The sequence below is a fragment of the Dunckerocampus dactyliophorus genome, chromosome 14 (assembly GCF_027744805.1).
Source record: "Dunckerocampus dactyliophorus isolate RoL2022-P2 chromosome 14, RoL_Ddac_1.1, whole genome shotgun sequence".
Classification (NCBI taxonomy): domain Eukaryota; kingdom Metazoa; phylum Chordata; class Actinopteri; order Syngnathiformes; family Syngnathidae; genus Dunckerocampus; species Dunckerocampus dactyliophorus.
Genome location: NC_072832.1, coordinates 28,112,041 through 28,134,114, shown reverse-complemented (window position 1 = coordinate 28,134,114; position 22,074 = coordinate 28,112,041). Strand labels below are relative to the sequence as shown.

Here is a 22,074-nt window from a genome sequence, read left to right as displayed (position 1 = left end):
CATTTGAAGCCGCAACCAGAAAAAAAAAACAACAAGAAAAAACAAGAAACTGCTCACATGTGAGTCTATGTTATTTTATTTATGTCTAATATTTTCTCTGATTATATCTACTATAATGGGTAATAAAAATTGTATTATTTCATGTCTTGAGGGCTCTAATAAAGTTAAAAAGTATATTCAGAAGATAGTAAACAGGCTTTCTATGTCATAACTACGGAAATATTCTGTTTACTAATTTTGAATCCTACTTGGCGGAAATTCACTTATCGTGGTGGTGTCTGGAACCCTAGGGTTATGGTAAGGGCTAACCCTAACCATAACCCCTAATTAGCTGGGATCAACTAGGATTAGTGTGGATGCAAATTGCCATGGTAAAAACAGAGGCAGCAGAATTTGTGAACATTAACATTTGTGTCATTCTCAAAACGGTTCATGACTGTACATTTCCATATGAATGATTTCATGCAGGATATCAACTGGCACCGTCATTTACAGGTGTGTTGACAGAAGTCAGCATCCTGTCGTTCTGCATCTGACCTGCTGATATAAAGTCAAATCTTCTGACTTGGCATTTCAACCACACGGTGGCGCTTTTATCGAAGGGTTTTAACAATGGTCCATTGTGAGAACAGAGTGGAGCGCCCAGTACCTTCTCATAGACAAATCAGGCCAAACCATAAAAAAAATCCTCATGTGACCCATGGGTCATACTTCGCCCACGCCCGTACGTGCCAGAGTATTCCCCCCTCCCTCTCCATGCTCACACTGAGCAGTCGTGCTTTAACCCTTCGCTTGTGCCATCACTGCCACACTGCTGTATTACTGACATCTCCTCCACTTTGTGGATTATTTCCAGTCTTCTTCAGACTCTTTCTGATGACAGTGGAACCTCGGTCAGCATATATATCTCGGTTTATGTAGAAAATTGACGGCGCGTTAGGCATACACTAATTGGGTTGACTGCGTGCGTACGCACGACGTGGCCAAACTCAGACAGTTGGCAGGTGTGTTTACCAAAGTTTCACAAGACAAAGATGAAAAAAGTTCTCAACTATCCATCCTTCCCAGAAGCAAGCACTCCACAAGGACACGGCCGTGAGCAATCTTGTAAAAATATGAGTGGTTAGAGAATGATAAAGCGTAGCATTTGGATTACGTGTGAGTGAGGATATTGGCATGTGAATAATGTGCTGTTTGGATAATATAAATGGCTTCTCTTCAATTTCCTGCTCTGTGCACGATTGGGCCGCCACTGACTGAATAATTGCCGCCGCCGTGGCGTCCAGGGCCAGGAAGTGCTGTCGCGGCCACCGTGGTGATGGGAATGCTTTTTATTAATGTGGCCTTCACCTGAGTAAATGACATGCTGGGCTTACAGCAGGAGGACTTTGGCAATGCTAACAGGCCTCTCTCTGAAGTAGCATAGTTGGATGATGGATGAATACATGAATGGATGGAGAGATGGTTGCAAGGGTGGATGGAGGAATGATAAGATGAATAGATGAATGGATGGATGAATGATAGGCAGATGGATGAATGGATGGGCGGACGGATGGGTGAATGGATGGATGAATAGACAAATGGATGGGCGGATGGATGGGTGAATGGATGAATGAAAGGGCAGATGGATGTATGATAGATGGATATATGAATGGATGGGCAGACGGATGGGTAAATGGATGGATGAAAAAAATGAATGGATAAATAGATGAATGGATGGAGAGATGGTTGGCAGGGTGGATGGATGAATGATAAGATGAATAGATGAATGGATGGATGAATGATGGGCAGATGGGTGAATGGATAGGCAGACAGATGGGTGAATGGATGGATGAATAGATGAATGCATGGAGAGATTGTTGGAAGGGTGGATGGATGAATGATAATATGAATAGATGAATGGTTGGATGAATGACGGGCAGATGGATGAATGGATGGGTGGACGGATGGGTGAATGGATGGATGAATAGATGGGCGAATTAATGGATAGACAGATGGATGGATGGATGGATGAATGAATAGATGGATGGATGGATAGGTGGATGGGCGGATGGATGGATAAATGGATGGCAGACAAATGGGTGAATGGATGGATGAATAGACAAATGGATGGACGGATGGATGGCTGGATGAATAATGGACAGATGGATGAATGGATGGGTAAATGGAAGAATGAAATGGTGGATGGATGTGTGATAGATGGATATACAGTATGAATGGATGCAAACGGATGGGTGAATGGATGGATGAATAGGTGAATGGACAGGTGGTCATGCACGTAGTTGAAGTGTTCGCTCCTGATGAGTCTTTGCCAAAGCAGTTGAGCAGCTCCGTGACAATGAAATCATTTTCATTGGCTGTAACCTGATTGATGGGGTCTAAAAATAGCACACGTCTGCGACGCGCGCTAGGATGTATCCGAGGTGAGCATCACTGAAATGTCACAGAGGACATGTGGAAGGAGAAATATTACGCCAGGCTGAGAAGTTCTTTGTCTGTGGAAGCATTCTGAAGGCAACAAAAGCAAACGGGCTCAACAAAAGGCTGAGATGAGACAAGCAGTCACCAGATCGCTCGGCCGAGTGACCACCGAGTTCCCACAATCCTTCCTTCCTGGGAAATTCTTTCATCCTTGGACGTGTTCCCCTCATTCCGGTGATCAGTACCATCTCTGGAATCAGAATTACTAACACATGCTGACCAGATTCTGGTTGAATTGTGTGTCTCTTCTTTGACAGGATGTGAAATGAGGACATGAGATGCTGTGTAAAGCCACCACATGCAGGCTTCATGTCATGTGACTGCCAGGACCACGCAGGCAGAGCTGACACCTTATCGCTTCCTGACAAAGTGCTTCTGTTGGAGGGGTGCTAAGCTGCTGAGAAATACCGAGAGGCGAGTCCAGGTACGCAGATTAGTATAACCACTGTCCATAGAAGACCGGGGGGGAGAAAAGCAGCGCTTTTACTGGACAGATGATCTACACAAACCAAACTGGTGTCTTTATTTGAAGAACAGAACGCAGCGCCGACATCTTCACAAGCTAGCTGGCAGGCACACAAATGCCAAGGTTATTCTTCCTTGTCACGTTACATTAGCATACGCACAAGTAGAATTCATCAGGCTCGTTCATGTCTACACAAAAGAGAATGATAGGGGCACACTGTGGAAAATAAATACTACTCTAAGAACAAAGTATGTTGAAGTGTAAAATTATACAAATAAAACTGTCTTTAAATGACTGTCAAATATGTATTATTTATTTATATTTATTCCATTTTTTATTACTTTATTGCAATGAATATACATGGATTGCATATTATCTTATCCTTTAACATGGCTGCTTTTTTCCCGCCATCAGAAAGAAAACAGTAATTCCAGTGTATCAGCCGCATCCAGGAGAAAACAGGTTTATACATATACAAGCTGCACGTGTCCACGTCATTTAATGGCATATTGTGGTGCACACGAGTCCGTGAGGACTAGGCAGCTCTTTGGCACTCGCGACAAGTCAACCTACTGGAAATCACAGTAGGCCAGTATACGTCTGACTCATGCTATCATCTTAAAACATTAAACTCATCACACAGCAACTGAAAAGGTATACCTCAGAAATATACAAACTTGTATCAATACGAGTTTAAAATGAAACATTTTAAAGTTTTTCCATTATGCATTTGTTTGAGGACAAGCAGCATAGAGGGAGGGAGCCAGAGGAGCCTGGCACTCAGAGCCCAGAGGGAGGCTGACATCATTTCAGCATCCCAATGAATGCGTTGCTCAGATGCCATGCATTATGGGAAAACTTAAAAAAAAATATATCCATTTCAGGTGAACCTTTTGAGTGTTAAAATGTTGCGTGCTGAGTTGAGTATTCTTTGTAAGATGACACAGTGAGTCAGACTGTTATGTTGTTATGCTGTTATACACCTGCTGAGATTTGAAAGATCCTTGGGAGTGCACTGACAGCTCCTGCTCAACAAAGAGCTACCATTTCCTCACTGACTCGCGAGCAGCACAGTATTTAACCAATTAGTAGTAGTTCTGAAGTAAAAGGGATGTCACGAGATTAGTTTGTTAGGTAGATGACTTCTTCCTCTTGAGTTACGGATGGGACTTATACTGAGTGTTGGACCAAATTAAGTCTAACTTTAAACCTTTCAAACTCATGGATTGGAGCTTGAGGACAAAATAAAGGTATGTAGGATATACATTCACTTTAATATCTACCTGCAGGTGAAATTTCATTCAAATCTGATGGTTCGAAATATGTTAATTTTGGTCCGGAATGACTGTGTACATGCAGTTCGCAGTGTGGCGTGGAACCCAATACAGTGCTGGAGGCATACATGAAAATGATGACACTTGATTTTCTTCCTTTTTGACGATGAAAAAATGTAAATCTGCTACTCTGTTGACTTTTAAAAGAAATGTGACAGCCTAAGCCTAATGGCAAGTATTTCTCAGATGTTGTTTCCAGCCACGTTGACCAGTTAATTGCTGATGCTGTGTCCATGAGCTTCACAACAGATACGTGTTCATCCCACCACAGGAGATAGGCCTGTTACACACATCGGTCAATAGAGCCGGACAATATCAGATATCGGCAAAAAAGCAGTTCAAAGTAAATCAGCCAACCAACACCACCACCAAAACAGAATCATAAGTAATTCATAATAGTAATGATAATGATGATGAAATTAAAAACTAATAATATCTAGAGTGTCTTGGTTTGAGTCGGCTCCACTGCATGCTGATATACAGTATTTGCCTGATGTATGAAAAGCTGTTGCACATAGAATCATCCCAAGTGGGAGGAGCCATTGGAGAAGGTGAATAACATGTATATTTAACAGCAGCAATCACAAAGGATGCAATATGACAGCGTGTGCGCCAAAGTCACTTTTCATTTCTTTCATATTCAGATGAGTAAAAAAAAACAAACACCTACGGAGCGGCAGCGGGGTGGAAAACGTGTCTACAGGCGGAGAGTCCTGGTGTCAACATGAGAGGGGGTGAACGACACGCCGCGAGAAGCGCGGGCGGCACACAGGTGTCAGCGAGCGCGCCGCCTCGGGGCCCGACGGCGGTGTGACACTTACGAGACGAGGCAGAGGCGTATAAAGCTCGCCGTGCGCCACAGGGGCGAGCGTTACCGCGTCAACCCCTCTTTGCTGTGGGCACCTCGCGTTTTCAGCACCTCCTGTTGAACGAGTCTGGCTGTGAAGTGCGGCGTGCAGCAGCAATCTGCTGACATATGTTAGTGCTCGCATCTTCAAGTCATTAGGAAGCAGGCTGTCGCAATGACTGTTGGAGTTATGAAGTAGTTTGCTATTAGCTTTGTTTGCTCCTGCCTGGAAGAGATAAACTCCATTCAGAGAGTGACAGACTGAGAATGAATTTAAACTCCTTCAACCAAAACAGAAAACAAGAAAGGGAGGAAAGACAAGGCACATATTCTCTGGAAAGGCTGCGACTCTGTGATGTTATCAATGCTCTGTCGCACATTGGACTATGCACAGGGAATGCCCTTTCACCTCTATTCCCCCACAAAGCACACACACACACACGCACGCACGCACGCACGCACACACACACACACACACACACACACATTTAAACCAGAGATTCTCAACTGGTGGGGCAGGACACAAATCTGGGCCACACTACTCTTTGTCCCTGATGTCCCTGAATGTACCTCGTGTTCTTGTCTGTGCTATTTGCTTGCTACGCCACCATGAGGTGCATGCCATGTTTTTAGGTGACTTGGTAAAGCTTTCAGGACTTCAGTGAGGACTTAAAGGCATGATTCGTCACCTTCGCTGAAATATATCTTACAGTGTATAAGAAAAAGTGTTTGCCCCCTTCATGATTTCTTACTTTTTTGCATGTTTGTCACACCTAAATGTTTCAGATCATCAAACAAGTTTAAATATTTGTCAATGACAACACAACTGAAGACAAAATGCACTGTTTAATTAAACTTTTTATTGTTAAGGGAGAAAAAAACATCCAAACCTACATGGTCCTGTGTGATGAGATGAATTGACATCTATCAGTGTGGAAAAGGTTATAAAGCCATTTCTAAAGCTTTGGGACTCCAGCCAACCACAGTGAGAGCCATTATCCACCAATGGCCAAAACACGGAACAGTGGTGAACCTTCCCAGGAGTGGCCCGCCAACCAAAATGAGCCCAAAAGCGCAGCAACGACCCATCCGAGAGGTCACAAAAGACCCCACAACAACATCCAAAGAACTGCAGGCCTCACTTGCCTCAGTTAAGGTCAGTGTTCATGACTCCACCATAAGAAAGACACTGGGCAAAAACGGCCTGCATGGCAGAGTTCCAAGACCAAAACCACTGCTGAACAAAAACAACATTAAGGCTCGTCTCAATTTTGCCAGAAAACATCTTGATGATCCCCAAGACCTTTGGGAAAATACTCTGTGGACTGACGAGACAAAAGTTGAGCTTTTTGTAAGGTGTGTGTCCCATTACATCTGGCGTAAAAGTAACGCCACATTTAAGAAAACGCAACAGTAAAATATGGTGGTGGTAGTGTGATGGTTGGGGGCTGTTTTGCTGCTTCAGGACCTGGAAGACTTGCTGTGATAAATGGAAGCATGAATTTTGCTGAAGGAGAATGTTGGTGACCTCAAGCTGAAAGCAACTTGGGTTCTGCAGCAGGACAATGATCCAAAACACACCAGCAAGTCCACCTCTGAATGGATGAAGACTTTGGAGTGGTCTAGTCCAAGTCCTGACCTGAATCCTATTGAGATGCTGTGGCATGACCTTTGAAAGGAAAAGCCTCCAATGTGGCTGAATGACAACAATTCTGCTAAATTCCTCCCCAGCGCTGGAAGAGACTCATTGCAAGTTGATTGCAGTCGTTGCTGCTAAGGGGGGCCAACCACTTATTAGCTTTAGGGGGCCATCACTTTTTCACACAGGGACATGCAGCTTTGGATTTCCCCTCCCTTAATAAAAGAGTTTCATGTAGAAACTGCAGAAAGTGTTGAGTTGTGCTGTCATTGACTGATATTTAAATGTGTTTGATGATCTGAAACATTAAAGCGTGTCAAACATGCAACAAAATAAGACATCAAAAAGGGGGCAAACACTTTTTCACACCACAGTATGTGTGTCTGTTAGATACAACGGTGTTTACCTCCTCCAGCTGTGCATCATTCTGCAAACATCGCCCACATTTGCATCAACGGTGCATCTAAAAGTGAAATGTTTTTATTTACTGAAAAGTAAATTTACGCTCCTGGCTTTCCAGCGTCAGACAGCCTTTGGTAAATATGAAATATGAAAACGCACAGCTGGCAAACAGCATTAGAGCAGCTTTGAAAGCATAAATGCACGCCAAATTCTTGTCATGCTGCAGCTCAACATTTGTGAACACATTTGAAGTTCACACCCTTCCAGCAAAAACACTTTGTCATCAAGCAACATGAGCATATGATGTTTATGCAGCGGTAATAAACTATTGTATGGGCCACACATTAAGGTGAGAAACACGAATGATTTGAAGAAATAACTCATAGCAAAACAGGAGGGAGGTGTCTGTGTTGATGTCGCTGCCACATGGTGTCTTTGGCAACATTCACGTCTAAGTGATTTTTAAATGTCCATTTATCCTTTCATTCATCATGTATATGCATTTACAGTTGTTTTAGGTGTTTTATGTTTACATTTTTGCGGCGTAACCGTGTGATTATTAAAGACCTACAGGGTCAGCCACTGATGACAAGCGGAAGACAGAGCTGACACCCGCTTCCTGTTTCCATGTATTAGTAAGCTAATATGCTTATGAACAAATGAAAGCCCTGGCAAAACTGGGCTGGACTTCAGAGGTTCTGCATTGTTTGTAATTATGTTCTACCAGACATGACCAACTAGCCGTCACAGTTCAGCCTCATTTCCGGAAGTGACATCAGTGGAGTAAAGCAGAGTAACAAACGCTTCTCAATGATCATTTCACTGATGACTGCTATGAAGGAACACCTTTACAAAAAGCATTTGACTTGAAAGTACGCTATAAACACATTTTGAAAAATGATGCTATTCCACCGGTACACAGATAAAACATCAAAACAACGAAGAACGACCACCACGTCAAAAGTTGGCACAAGTTTTGTTTTGTTTGCATAATGTCTTCTAAACATTATTCCAATAGTGACAAGGCTGTAATGCATTATACATGTTATATAAACATCTTCACAGCCATATGTTTACTGGGGGGGAAACATTTGTTGACGACGTGAGGCCACATGTACATTAAAAAAGGCTATAAAAAGCCCTGTAGGCTATTAAGAAGCCAATTTAAAAGAATCTATGTTTTGAACGCAGGGAATCTTCATCTCCGTGTCTAAAGGATTAAGTCCATGTTCTGCAAGTTCTTTATTTCATCTCCAAATGTTTCTTCCTCCTCAAAAACTATTGACACACCGCGCAAATCTTTGCTACAATCACTGTAAACATCCTCTGTCTCGTAGACCGACATGTTTGTCTAGCTGAGCGATAGTACCCCAATAATGTCAGTACCGGAAATGAGGCTGAACTGCAAGCTACTTCGTCATGGGTGGCGCTATGAACTAAATGTCATGATGGCAAATGTACCATTTGCTTTCAAAAATGGAACAACATAAAGCATCATTACAAACAATGAGCAGTGTACCCTGGTTTAACGCGGGGGTTAGGTTCCACAAAATACCTGTGTTAAGTGAAATCCGTGTAGTAGAAGTTATATTTTTTTCATTTATATATATATATATATATATATATATATATATATATATATATATATACACATATATACACACACACACACATATACATATATATATATATACACACACACACACATATATATACAGTATATATACACACATATATACACACACACATACATATATATATATATATATATATATATATATATATATATATATATACATATATATATGTGTGTGTGTGTGTGTGTGTGTGTGTATATATATATATATATATATATAGTTTTTTTCATTTACAGTACAGTGCATGTTTTTTTGTTTACAGGGTTTTTTTTGCTTATTATATATGTTTTTTTGTAGCGAGTCTGTGTAAAGTGATCCGCGTTGTAGCAACATGTCATATTTAAGCAAGATATTTAAAGAACCCTTGACGTGGCCGTTGTGTTGAGTGGTAATGGTATTGATATGTGGCTAATGTGTCTGTAGAATACAAACATTCTTCACATGTAATTAAAGACATTTTCAAAGGTGCATGAAAAGAGGATTGCAGCATGAATAATACATCCCCTGGGGTGGCGCCAAGCAGGCCGGAGAGAAAAACACATTTACTGTGCAGCCTGGCACCATTTGCCAGCCTGACGACGTGTTAGCGCCCACATGACATAACATCATCATTACCGTCTGCTGGGTCATCCTGGCACAGCAGAGGCGACGTGGCCGGCTAATGTTGGAGATGGAGCCCAGCGGTGTGACATCACACAGAACAAATAGAGCAGCCTGCATGTTTTACAGCTGCAGACTAAATCATCTTGCCACCACCAACACCTGCAGGTCTCAGCCGCAGGGAGACATTACTCTCCCGTCTAACAAGCCCATCCTGCAGCAGGCGTCACTGACATAAATTGGCTGCTTTTCTGGCAACAAAGCACACAAATCACAAACATGCATTCATATATTTATATAGAAAAAAGTTTTCTCAGCAGCTTTGATGATCATCAATATTGTGTCATGTTTTATTTATTTCCTTCATTTTGCAACATCTATGTGTTGCTATCATGTTGCTATCAGTTTGCTGACGAAGCTCTTCGGATGAGGAGCGAAACGTCCGACACCTTCTTCACAGAAGTACAGATGACGTCTCAAGAAGCCTTTCCCTCGTCTATGTTGCTATGTGAAATCAATGCACCCAGGAAGGAAGTTCCCAGAATACTACAAGTATTCCATGTAACCATGAATGTACCTGTTACTACATGCTCACAGCATGGATAGAAAACCACTAAACCTTCTTGGAGCTTTTTGGAGGTGTTTTCATAGCGGCCTTTCTAGGCCCAGTAGGTGTGTCCCATTACGTGCATTCATTACCTGACGCTTTTTTTTAACCTGTTTTTATATCTTTAGAACACGTAGAAAAGAGAAAGACGTGTGTTCATGTCTCACATAAGGATTGTGGATGATGGGGAACATTCCAAAAAAGCATTCACTTTTCCTTAAAGTGGTAGGATGTAATGTAGAGTTGATGATTTCAATCATAAAAGCTTTTAGAACTGTACTTGTTGTTTTAGTGACGTGCTAACATGCCTACCTGTCATACAAGTGTGTAAAATAAAGTCCAACTGCTCCCCTTCTGAATGTGGACTGGCCTGACTGCGTGCGGTTTACGGATAATAATAATGGATTGGATTTTATAGCTTTCCAAGGCACCCAAGGCGCTTCACAATGAAGTGAAGCCATTATTCATTCACTCCTCAGTCACACACTGGTGGTGGTAATGTACATCAGTAGCCACAGCTGCCCTGGGATAGCCTGACAGAAACGCGGCTGCCAATTGCGACCACCATTCGCATTGATACCGCAAGGTGAGCCCAGGGACACAACGACAGGGACTGGGGACAGGGACGACAGGGACTCTACCTCCTGAGCCACTGAGTGTTATTGGGAGTTGAATTAGTTGATCTTAGTTATTCAAAGCCAAAAAGTTTTGTTTGACTTTTGAGGCAGATGAGTTTAGAAAGGCTGGACTCCAAAGTGTACCACTTCCACTGGTGTTTTTCTGTGATATAATAACTTCATCCAAGGCTGGTGTCAACATGGAGAAATGAAAGATGAAGAAGTGGTTGACATGATCTTTTCAAACGCTTGCACTGAAGAGGTTTAACAGTTGGTGTGCAACATCAAACAAAAACTACTCAATTATTTGTGGAGATGTGAAGGCCTCAATAGGGTTTATTTCAATTCTTTTTTTTCTTCATAGTTTTTTACATGTTTTCATTTGTCAGTGAGGAGAGCTAACAGATTTAATTCCGGCTGTTTTAGTTGACTTTATAAACCAGCCAGACCTTCCCCTGCTTAGACACGTATGACATACGGGCACACAGTATGTGCACTTTGACAAACAAATGTGAGTGTAAAAGTCGGAGCTTAGACAGCACATTGAAACTTGTGGCTGCAAATGGATGCACTTTGTAGACTGCAGCAGGCAGGTGCGCATTCATTGGTGTTTTTTTTGGCATTCTGTCTCTTTGTCCCAGTGGGGGGAGGCGGGGCTGCCAGCGAGTGCTGCAGCCTGCAAGTGAGCAAACAAATATGAATGAAGGCACAAAAGCGATGGTTTCTAAGGCGAATGCCACAGCCCCGGTGTGGGACTATTTGGGTTTTAAACAGAATGAACAAGGGGAGCCCATGAACACAGACGAGACTCTATGCGGCATCTGTTGGAAAGCAGTGACGACAACGAAGGGGGACACGAACAACTTGCAAGCGCACCTCAAACACAACCATCCTGTCCAGTTTTCCTAATTGGGACGTAAAACTGCTGCTGGAGGTGAAGCGGAGCTTTTGTCCCGACAGTCAGCGCTTACTGAGGCGTTTGGTGGGCAAAGCAAATATAAACAAAACAGCACAAAATGGTGCGCGCTCACAGACAGTGTCATTCGCTACATGTTAAGACTTCCTGCTAAGGAACAACACCCAATGTTTTATTTACAGACACTCGATACTCCCTTTCATTTATTGTTTAGTGTTGTGTGTGCTTTTTATTGGGGTGTTGTTTTCCTTAACAGAGACAGGGTCTATTTTTATTGCAATTTTGGCTGAAAGAGGGTACTTACATTTTTTTTCTTATGCCATGCATTATGAATATATTAAAATAATCACAAAATAATGTTGATAATAATATTGTTTATCAGCAAGCATAGAACAATTATGGTCCAGCAAAATTTGTTATCGTGACAGACCTTGTTCTGAACTCCCGAAGCAGCTGAACTTCCCGTAGCTGATGCCATCTTGTGCTTCTTTAAACAGCAAACTAGCGCAAAACAGCGCCCCTGCTGGTTGCAGCCAAGTGATGCGGCCTGTTTTACCTTAGTCGCTTCAAGCTGAGATGAATCAACGTTACGCAAACGAAACGCTTACTGCGCCCGTGACGAGCTATGAGTAGGGATGCCCCATATTAGCTTTTTTGCCGATATTGTCCAACTCTCAATTTCTGGTACCAATATCAACCCATACCGATATGTGTCATATCACATACTTCCTGTCATGGAATTAACACCGCCGCCATGAGTGGCTGCCTTTCAAGCAGCTCTGTTTGTTTATTCAAGCACATTTTTACGTGCCATGAGAGCGAGGTCCTGCACGGGTGACTCGCTGTTTACCCATTAAGGTAAACAAGCAGTATCGGGGCTAAGATGAAAGCTAAGTGGCTAGCTAGGAAGTGGAGATCCAAGCCTTCGGTACCTTCTATTATCGTGGGAAACGTGAACGCATTACTGAGCAAGATCGACGAGGGAGCGCAGCTTATTTGTGATTCATTGAAACATGGCTAACAGCTAGTGTCCCAGATGCTAATGTGGGGAGCTCGTAAAATTGGCCAATATCAACAGATATCACATTTTATGTCAATATATAATATCGGTAGGCCGATATTATCGGACATCCCTAGTTATGAGCCTTTTATACACATGAATGCATGGCTGTAGATGACAACAATGCATCCTACGGGGCATGTGTCGTCTGTGCATGACACTATTAGTAGAATGCACAGTGCACGTACCATAAAAGTCACTCAACGAAACAATGAGCTTCCAAACTAAAATGTTATTTGCCTTTTGAATGAAAGACGGTCACAATTTCATTCAAAAGTGAAGAGGAGATGTTTTTAATGGTATGCAACAACCAGGTAATAAAAACACAACAGACACAACATTAGGAACACCTGTGCCAATCTAATGAGTCAAATATTCTGCCTTAACAAAAATAATGCTAATGGATTGGTTTTATCCTTTGTGTTTGTAGTTTGGAGAGGTCGTGGAACGTGAAAGTGAGCAGCAGTCATACAGATGGCACAAAAGACGTGTGAGGACATGCACACACACACACACACACACACACACACACACACACACACACACACACTTGTACGGGTAGAAGGAACATGCTCACCAGCGGTGGGGAGAAAATGAAGGGCTAGTCCTGTACAGCACAGGGAAATAAAAGGAGCAGACAAAAGGAAAAACAGCCATGTGGATGGCTTGGGGCAAATGGGACGGGCGGAGTGGAGGTAAGGAGAGCAAAATGACATCCTCACAGGCCTCCCAGGCAGCCAGGCTGACGTCTCCTGTGATTTCGAGTAGATTTACACGAGGAATTGCTGCCAGTCTGGCAGACACAGCATAGATACCCGCTGTCGCAGCATAGGGAAACATCAAAGACTAAGACTATATCCACACCAACACACACGTGCCCAAAAACACACATGCCAGTGTTAATAAAATCTCATGAAAACATGAATGGAGTTTCAAAATAAATGTCACACATTCACCAGCTGTCATGTGCATTTTGGCCAATCTGAAACCTGAAAAATCAACCAGAGCTGACTTGGTCGTGCATTCTAAACACGTCTGGTCATCAATGTGGTGAAATATTAGATGCACTTTAACATGTTGGTGACTTACATGGAGCCCAGGAACCATCATGAACTTATTTTTTCATCATCGTGGACAAGCGTCTTACGCTGCACAAAACAAAACCAACACCCGTACGTCAATAACTTTATGCTCGGTTGGTAAGTAACTTTTAAAACATGAGATTAGAGATGCGCCATATCTTTCTGCTTCTCAAGGCCGTATGATACTGATAACTGGTTACCTTTTGATAGCTACTTTTTGAAAATGTCGATGTAAGTGTAGTTTGTGCACACCTGGAGGTAAGAAGGACTGGAACTAATTAGTACCTGTTGATTAGTCCTAATGAAATATGATGACATGACTACTACCACATCACTACTATCAGGAGAACCAGAGTATAGAGGGGGAGGAGCCACCTGCTGTGGCCCAGCAAGGTGCACTGTATTCGGGCACACGCTCCGAGCAGCCAGTGTGACGCCACGGAGGTCTCTGGCAAACCTCTTGCACTTTTGAGGGTGGCTGATAAAGTTTTATGTGTTTTGGGGGCTTTTGTCCCCCCTCCTCATCGTGGAGCATTTGGTACAACTAGCACACCAAACGTCTCTGAAAAAGTGAATATTTGTTTAAGTGAGCTCAGGGGAAGTTACAACAGGCCGTTAACGTCACAGGCAGGAAAAAAAAGGAGCGCTTGATTTGGTCACCCCTGCACAGTACGGGTAATCTTGCCTCATTGGAGCATTTTTTTAATTATCGGTGACAGGTTCCCTCTTGCTATTGCGGTTCACATTTCGCAGATTCGCTGTTTTGCTGATATATTTTTTTTTATTACAGCGTATGAACACTGTTACAGGCCGAGGCTGGCCCTTTAAGAAGAACTGCACTGTGGGAAGTTGAGTGTCTATCTCTTCCCTCTCTTGTCTGTCAGCACCGCCCATTGTTTTCTGTGTCCTGATTGGCTGTAGACCATTGTCAATCAATCGCCTTTGTGGTCCTGCCATGTCTCCTGTGTCATTGCTAGCATGCTTGCTTACTAGCTTGTAAATTAATCTTTGGTTCGTCTGCAGCAATATGTCTTAACAAGGGTACAAAAGCGCTACAGTACAGTTGAACGACGCCAGGACAAAAAGACACGGTCAGAGGAGTGAAATATGCGTGAGTGACCTAAGAATTTTGTGTGTCCTACTTTTAGGTCGATCATTAAAATTCAACAAAAGGTTTGAACTTTTTTGATTGTGTTTAAAGAGAAAATGTTAAAAACATATAGAATCATTGTAAAAAAAAAATGAAGTTGGCTACTTCCCCGTGATAAACGAGGGAACACTGTGTCAGAGTTATTTTTAATGTTACAAGATTTATAGTTACAGGATGTCATAATTCCCTCATATCCATCCGATAATTATTGTGCACCCTTAGATGAGATCATGCTGCATATTTCTTATGAAACAAACTCTGCTTTACCTGCACACACACCCACACACACACACACACACACCCACACACACACACACACACACAGCGTCGTCACATGGACGCCTTTGTTATCCTCGTCCATGCTGCTGCTTGTTCCTCCCCTCCAGAAGTACCCATTGCGTTTTCGAAGAGCCTTTTTCTCATGTCGCTTTTTGTTGTCCGTTGTCTGCACAACTGTGAGTACCTGCACCTGCTTGTGCTGTTAAAACACTTTTATTTGCATGTGCCAGTGTTTCTGCATGCCGGGGGTCAAGCATTTGACAGCCACACCGCAAATCCTAACAACCGCCTCAGCAAAACTTCACCTCCAGACACACAGAAGAGTATATAAACACTCATTCCTTTCCTCGATGGCTGCGTGTTTAGCAGTTGGAACAAGTCGCTACACCACGGCAACCTAAAACCGCAATAATAAACCGCAATAAGAAGAAATACTAGGCTTCGCTATACATCTTAAAACACAGCATGGCGTTCTGCCAACTATCCATCAGCTACAGACACCATTTTTTTTCTCGAGCAAAATGGCTACGCTAGCATGATGATGCTGTTAAAATGTGACTGCAATGTTAGCACTTTAGCTCCTGTAGCTATGCTCGTGCTGCTCACGCTAAAGTTATGTTAGTGCATGTGATATTTGGCATCTATTACATTGGACACGTGCACAGCATGTTGCAGACCAACACGCCTCTTTGAGATTTGAGTAAAAACACTTTTAAACTGTGGACATTCCAGCATCCAGGAGACAACAATATGCTATCACAGGACCTCTGAGACATCTCTGGGAGATGTTGAAAAAATACTCCAACACGGGACATTTCAGTTGCCCAAGACGTTTCAAAGCAGATACGCACGTTGCAGCACGGACTGATTGAGTGAAAGTGGACCCACACATCTTTGTGTTATTAATCAGCCTTACGGGGCTGCGTGCCAGTGTGCAAAGACAATTGTGAAATGTTCCAAATTTTTGACACACATAATTTCCGTGAACTAGTCGTGAACATAAGGGTAACTTAACGCAACTAATGTGCAAACAATGCGGGCGCTGCACATCAAAGCGTGTCTCTTTCACACGAACGGGTTACTTTTGGAGCAAGTCGGAGGGAATTCTCAAGTCATTTCTGTAGCCTCTTGGATCTCCCTTGTCATTTCTGTTCATAACTAATCATAATGCCCAATGCAATTCCCTCTCCCACGCTGTCCATGCTTCTTTTTTTTCTAGTTTATCGCCTCCTTCCTGCTCTTTGCACATTTTCCATCTAACCTTTCTTCATTGCATGAGCTTCTTCTCTGGGCTTATCTTGTAGGTGGCTTGCTCATAATTCATAATAATAATTCATGAAGCTATAGGGGTGATGACTGCTGCTGTGTGGCGTCACACGGGACAGTGCAGGTAATCTTGCCTCAATGGAGTGTTTTTTAAAAGTGATCGGTTACAGTGTCCCCTCGCTCTATCGCAGTTCACCTTTTGCGAATTTGCTGTTTTGCTGATGATTTTTTTGTGCTTTTTTTTTAGGACCAAATAATGCCACAACTGCTTCAAAGATGCGCATCCTGCTGTATTGTCCTGCACAAGACCTAAACACTACTTGACAAGGAGCGTGGTTAGTTGATGCCAGTGTGCGCCATCCTTGGTCACCAATTGGGTGCCAAGTGTGTAATTTATGTGTAAACAGAAAGCAAACTAGTCTTCATGCACGCTAAATATATAGCAAATTGTGGAACAATGCGGAGGCAAAAAGTGTAAACACTGCTTTTGTATCAACATATCAGCTTTTTTCTTTCCATTGGGCCTTTTTACTATATTTTTCCCACTTTTGCTGTTTCCTAGTGTTTCGTTTTATTTCTACAGGGCCAATAATAAACTACCGGTAGTCACGCGCCACCCCAGTCTCAAGGATGTTGCTCTTTATTTGGGCAAGCAGTAGCCAAGACGAGAACTCCCAACCCTTGTCAACACATCAGAAACAGCAGGAGGTCATTACTCAACATGACAGTCTGACTCACGGTGTCGGAACAGAAATACCGCTACAACCATCACAAGGCAACAGGTAGATAACACACACACACACACACACACACACACACACACACAGTACAAATACTACAATACAAATGTACTTTCAGCTCTTACTTAGAAAAAGGTGCCGCAAGGCATGCTGGGGGCCGTCATCACCAGTCCTGTTGTTTAAGCAAGCTAAAGTGTGTCTGACCATCTCAACATCACCACAAACTACAAATATAAATCACCCATACACTAAACTTTGATGTGGTGATTATGGTGATATACAGTAATCCCTCCTTCATCACACCTGATCGGTTCCTGACCCGACCGCAATATGTGAATTTTGGTGAAGTAGGATTCAATATTAATGAATGGAATATTTTCACAGTTACGGCATAAATAAACTTTACATCTTCTAAATACTCTAACGTTATTAGAGCCCTCAAGACATGAAATAACACCCCTATAGTCACCTGTACATTTGTATTACCCAATATAGTAGACACAATCAGAGAAAATAAGACATGTAATACATACATACATACATGTTAGTTCCTTGTTGTTGCCTGGACAGCGTACTTCATTGTGGCTTTAAGGCTTCACACTCGTATTAGCCAATATAGCAGACAGAATAAGAGTAAATAAGATATGTGAGACGTAAATAAAACTCCTGCTCCAGCAGTGTCACGGTAAATGTGTTCCCTAGGGAACCTTAGTGAGGAGTCTCGTGTCTCTCACCAAACACCGACACCTAGTGGCCAAAGTAGAGTACTATATTCACAATTAGAAGGCTTCTTCTGCCTTGTATTTGTATTTCAGTTCATTAAGTTGGATCATTTAGACATTCTTATGCTGGGAAATGTTTCATTTGGGCCAAGAATTAGTACAGTCTGCTTAAATATGCACTTTTTTTTTTTTTTTACTAATAATTGTATATATGTTTATGTGTTTATGTTTCTTATGTTCTTACTCTTTCATTTGTTTTCTTTCTTTTCTTGGGAGAATGAACAGAATAAGATTTTCATTGCATGGTATAACTGCTGTTGTACTATGCACATGACAATAAAACTCTCTTGAATCTTGAATCTCTTGAATCTTGAATTGGCCGTATGGAACCACGAAACCGTGATTATTGATTGATGAATTTTTTAAAACCCATGATATAGCAAGGGAGCAATAATTGAACCGCGATACTGAGAGGGACAACTGCACTTCGTATTAGCAGGCTATTATTATTATTATTATTATTCTAATTGTTATTGTTAATGTTGTACTACTGTAAGTAGATGACGTGCACTGCCGGGTGAGCTAAATGATTATGTGCTGCACATTTCATTTTATTAATTGCGGGTCCTTTTTATGCCACGTTCACATAAACAACATCATTGCTGCTTTGTTCCGAAATCAAATGTCAGCGTGCTGCTGCAGCATAAACACCGGCCTCAGCCATTTATTGTAGCTAACAACGGCTGGGAGGGCCTCATTTCCCTCTGACAGATGGAAGGCAGCAGCCGGAAAGCCCAGGCAGAAATCATCAAGTCAGCCAAAACCCAGCAGAGCCGTTATGATTGTGTGCACCAGAGAGGAAGGCAGAACTTTTCTGATTGTCAGTGTAACTTACTGCCTGCACGGCGGCAGACATGACATTCACTGAGAGATTTGTGTCCTGGAAGCTTTTCTTTTGGTGGGTACAGCAAGGCGAAGGATGAGCCGACTCGTCCTTCAAAGAGCGAGCGGACTGCACCACCTCCACGGGAGGAGAAGCTCGTCCGGCAGGAGAAGCTTAGCACCTGGCTAACGCTTTTATGGCTCATCATTTACTGCAGGCCAGCTGCTGCGTGTGCACTCGTCTAACTCCTGTTACTACTTGGCCTTCAATACCGGAAATCTCTGATCCTTTACATGACGGCTGTGATTACAGTACAGGAAAAGTACACTTTTTGGGGAATTTTGCCCATCATCCACAATCATTATGTGGGACATGAACACACATTCTCTTTTCTGTGCATTCTAAAGATATAAAAACAGGTAAAAACAGACAGCTAAAAATGCACATAATGGGACACACATATTCCGCCTATAAAGCCTTCTGAAAAAACCTTGTTATTGAAATTATTACGCCCAAGAACTACCTTACTGGCGTAGTGACACCTTGCCACACCACACTACAGCGGCTAGCTACTAGCCGGCTAGCAACTAGCTTCACCACACACTAGCCAAAGGTAATGCTACATATTGGAGCTGTGGTGTTTTTGATGCTAGGTGTAGCGTTCCTTTCTATGTTGCTATGTGAAATCAATGCACCCAGGAAGGAAGTTCCCAAAATACTACAAGTATGACATGTTATCATGAATGTAGCTGTTAGCATGGATAGAAAACCACTAAACCTTGTTGGAGCTTTTTGGAGGTGTTTTCATAGACGGGATAGGTGTGTCCCATTACCTGAATTCATTAGTTGCCTCTTTTTTTTATCTGTTTTTATATCTTTAGAAGGCACTGGAAAGACAAAGACGTGTGTGTCACATATATGTCACATAAACGCACTTAGACATTTCACGTCATGTCCTCTTACAAGCTGACTTGAAGGAAGATTTATCATCAATTAGTGTATTTTTTCTTGGAACTTTTTGAATATTTGAACTTTATTGGTATTGAAATGTGTTTAACATGTGGTAACTTTATCTATAATAATAATAATAATAATAATGACCACATGACAGCACGATGAAAGTGATTCCATGAGGTGAGGCAAGTGCAACATCCACAAAGTAGATGGGCATATTTGTGCGCATGCACACAACGCCCATCATTGTGTTGACAGCTTTGGCATGCCGAAGCCCCATCTAGCGCTTAATAGCGTGTCACATTCAGTTAGAGCAACTCGTCTGCCGCCTCTGACTGACGTGCGAGCTCGTAAATCAATCCACTTAAAACGAGCGTCACGTTGAAGCTCCCGGAGGCCGCGGCGCTCGTGCGGCGGCCAACTTCGCCATCGAGTCCTCCAGCTCAGCTCAGTCTGCTGGGAATCACCTCAGGCAGGTGCCCACTGCTGCAGAACCCTGCACCTTCCCGGCGCTAAAGCAAGCGCTCGCACATAATGAGAGTTCTTCAAAGCCGCCTCAGCTGGAGTGTTAATAATCCATGTATGTTTTAATTATGAATCACTCGCTGGCCTCCTCCTGGCTCGCTGCAACATCAGCCCTCCCTCGGACACACACGCCGCCTACGTGGCCGCCCGTCAGCACCTTTGACAAATATAGACGTGGTTTCCTCTTTCTGACGCTTTAATTGAATAAACACTTACTTCTGTTAAAAGAGCTTCTGACTAAACTCGCAGGGAAAGCCAACGCTCGGCCCCGGGAGAGAGACAAACCCAGTTTACAGCCGTGATGATTTGCCGCAACCGCCCTGAGGATTCAATATTTATTTATACTCATTACAGCGTACACTCATTAACCAGCCCAGCCAAAAAAACAAACAAAAAAAGAGTGGATGACGAAGACGCAGGACCTGAAAGGCTTGAAGTATGGAGTTCAAATCAGCCCAACCATTCACGACCAAAGCAAAAAGTGTTTTGCAAATAAGAAAGGTGCCTATCAAAGCAAGACATCCTGCTTCGGAAACAAATACAGCACGTTTTACACGTACAAAGGAACATACTTCTTCCAGTACACAAAACAGTCAACGACAAAAAAGGTCACATGACTTTAGTCCCTCCACTTCCACCTTGCAGTTCCACACACAAATCACTTGTCATTTGCACACCACAACAGCAGGTGGTGCTGCTGATTCCCTTTAGGGCCGCCAGGAGGATTTTTATTTTATTCACGTTCATATGCGACACTTTATGACAGGGGTGGGCAAACTTTTGGACTCGCGGGCCACATTGGGTTAAAAAATTGGGGGGAAGGGCCATCTATATATGGGTGGCATCAAACAGAACGACATCGTCAACAAAACTAAACACAACAAACACATCCACCGCAAGTTAACGCATCACATAAATCTACTGCGACGGGGGTGACAAACAACAAGTCAGCGCTAAACATAGCACGTGACTTAAAACTGTTGTTTCCAAACGCCCGCGGGGCATGCTGGGTAGTCCAGCTGCAACAACAATAAAACATCGGCTATCAAGAAAGAGTACAGCAAGCTACCCAGCATGCCTTGCGGCGGTAATATATGGATGTTTTTCTGGCATGGGTATTGTGCGTAGATATTTGTTTGTATGCTCACATGGTGCAGTAGGTAGGTTACTTTGTGCACACTTTCCATGTTAAGGTTTAAAAAAAGGAATTTGGAAATACCCGGTCGGCCGGATTAAATCGTTTCTACGGGCTGCGGTTTGCCCGCCCCTGCTCTATGACATAGGCGCGTCACGAGACACTCGGTTCACAAGGTTGGGTCTAGGTGAGTAGGAGAAGAGATTTTAACTTTACTTTTAAGAAAAGTACAATGAAAAAATATATGACAATATATGGCAATCTACTAATAGAACTTCTACTACGTTACACTCGTCTGCACTGTGTGTGTATGCTAGCGGCGCCGCCTCCACCCAAAGACAGACAAAGAGACTGTATGACTGACAAAAGGGCTCACTCTGTTCGCGCCGTTGTTCGATTGAACAAACACGCCAAGGTGCTGAAAGCAATGCACAGAGTGAACCCTCTTCCTGTCTGTTCAGAGGAAAACAGACACGCATGCGCATAGAAATATATTGATGATCCACTTCATTTTCATTTATTGTGTCATTCATTCATTCATTGATTACCATCCCAGGCCGAGTGCCCACAAGAACGAGAAATCTCGTCACATTTAAAGTATCGTGAGTGGTCGAATGGATTAATCAAACAATTAAAACAAACAGGTGGATAAATCTGACATGTGCGTGCATCTGCTCGTCTCTCTGAGCCACGCAGGCTGGATGACAAGAGGCTTCACTCTGCATGTGGCCG

The 22,074-nt window shown here is 42.8% G+C and overlaps 1 protein-coding gene across 18 annotated transcripts in view; it reads right to left on the bottom strand.

Moving 5' to 3' along the window:
- LOC129193597 (protocadherin-15-like) overlaps nucleotides 1–22,074 on the bottom strand; it is a 346,331-nt gene that overhangs the window by 81,526 nt on the left and 242,731 nt on the right. The gene's annotated exons all lie outside the window — the stretch shown is intronic.